Source organism: Bos grunniens, chromosome 11 (assembly GCF_055505025.1).
Source record: "Bos grunniens cultivar Pamir isolate PY7600 chromosome 11, Bosgru_T2T1.0, whole genome shotgun sequence".
Taxonomy (NCBI): Eukaryota; Metazoa; Chordata; class Mammalia; order Artiodactyla; family Bovidae; genus Bos; species Bos grunniens.
The window spans coordinates 50,494,573-50,496,608 of NC_141175.1; the positions used below are offsets into that span (position 1 = coordinate 50,494,573).

The 2,036-nt window shown below is 40.0% G+C and overlaps 1 non-coding gene across 1 annotated transcript; it reads right to left on the minus strand.

Moving 5' to 3' along the window:
• On the minus strand, positions 1–163 carry LOC147363077 (U1 spliceosomal RNA). The gene has a single exon (XR_015137474.1). It is a non-coding gene; the product is annotated as a U1 spliceosomal RNA (small nuclear RNA).
• Positions 164–2,036: the final 1,873 nt, after the last annotated feature.

Genomic DNA, 2,036 nt, shown 5'->3' on the forward strand with positions numbered 1-2,036 from the left:
TAGGTGAAAGTGCAAACACAGTCTCCTGCTAACAGAAGAAATGCAGTTCTGTTTACTACATTTGTTAAAATTTCAGAGGTTAGCAATTCTGTAGTGCAAGGGATAAGCCTCATCAAGAGAATACCACCTTCTTGATGATGGTATCTCCCCTGCCAGCAAGTATCAAAGTAAATATTGACTGAAGAGCGTATTGATCCTACAAGTAATAGAGAATGGAGGGGAAAGGCCAGACTGACACTGCTACTCCTGACATGAGTTCTACCCCAGCCTCATTATTGTTCTTGTTGCTTAGCACTAAGTCGTGTCTGACTCTTTGAGGTCCCATGGACTGCAGCATGCCGGGCATCTCTGTCCTCCACTATCCCCCAGAGTTTTCTAAAATTCATGTCTACTGAGTAGATCATGCTATCTAACCATTTTATCCTCAGTTTCCCTCTTCTTGTGCCTTCAATCTTTCTCAATATTATGATCTTTTCCAAAGATGGTCATCTGAATTCAATTGGCCCATTTCTGTCCATTTTAATTCACCAAGAAAAATAAATTTTAGTTCATTTTAGTTCACAAAGAAAAAGAAATGCAAAAAGGAAAATGACTGGCTGAGGAAGCTTTACAAACAGTTGACCAATATATCTACTACTACAAAAGGGCAAGGCTCCCTTTGAAGAATTGGAGCAGCCCTCATAGTCAACAAGAGTCCATAATACAGTACTAGAGTGCAATCTCAAAAATGATCTCAGTTCATTTCCAAGACAAATCATTCAACATCACAGTAATCCAAGTCTATGTCCCAACTACTGATTCTGCAAAAGATGAAGTTGACTGATTCTATGAAGACCTACAACACCAAAAACAGATGTCATTTTCATTATAGAAGACTGGAATGCAAATGTAGGAATTCAAGAGATACCCAGAATAATAGGCAAGTTAGACCTTGGAGTACAAAATGAAATTGGGAAAAGGTTAATCGTTTTGTCAGGAGAATATGCTAGTCATAGCAAACACCCTTTTCCAACAATCCAAGTGAGTACTCTACACATGGACATCACTAGCAGGTCAATACTGAAATCAGATTGATTATGATCTTTGCAGCTGAAGAAACAGAGATCTATCCCATGTCTCTCTTTAGTTGATTTATTTGTATCACTAAAAACTTCTTTCACATCATCACAGAAATTTTCCAAACAAATTTTTAAATAAAATTTTGCATTATAGGTAGAAAAGAATATAAAATAAATGTATAAAGTAGTGTCAACTAATTAAAAAAAAAAGCACAAAGTTAGAGTTGAGAGTCCAGCTTTATTTAGGGCAAAATGAGTACGGCAGCCCAGGAGATAGTATCTCAGATAGCTCTGAGAGACTGCTCAGAAGAGGCAGAGGGGAAGGTCAGCATATATGTGATTTTCATGAAGGAGGAATACATGCAATCAAGCACATATTTTTCCAGAAGGTTTCTGCTAGTCATGAGAAACAGTTGCCACCATAAAGGATTTTAGTGCTTTTATATATGATGAGGGAGAAGGCAATGGCACCCCATTCCAGTACTCTTGCCTGGAAAATCCCATGGGCAGAGGAGCCTGGTAGGCTGCAGTCCATGGGGTCGCTGGGAGTTGGACATGACTGAGCGACTTCACTTTCACTTTTCACTTTCATGCATTGGAGAAGGAAATGGCAATCCACTCCAGTGTTCTTGCCTGGAGAATCCCAGGGACGGGAGAGCCTGGTGGGCTGCCGTCTATGGGGTCGCACAGAGTCGCACACGACTGAAGCGACTTAGCAGCAGCATATATGATGAGATATAAGAGGTATAAGAACTGGGCTCAGAAAATTAGCTCCTAAAAATATCTATCTGAAGTCCTGTCCTGCCAGTTTCTCCCTGAACACAGAGTGCTTCATTTCTGCTCTCCACCCTGAACTCCTTTCAGGCAGTATTGATGATCAGTAACTGCCACAGCATATGAATTAATTCTTGTAGAGGAAGATGGGAAGTACCAATTGGTAGTTGACAGTAGTACCACTGAAGTCTTATTTTCATTTAG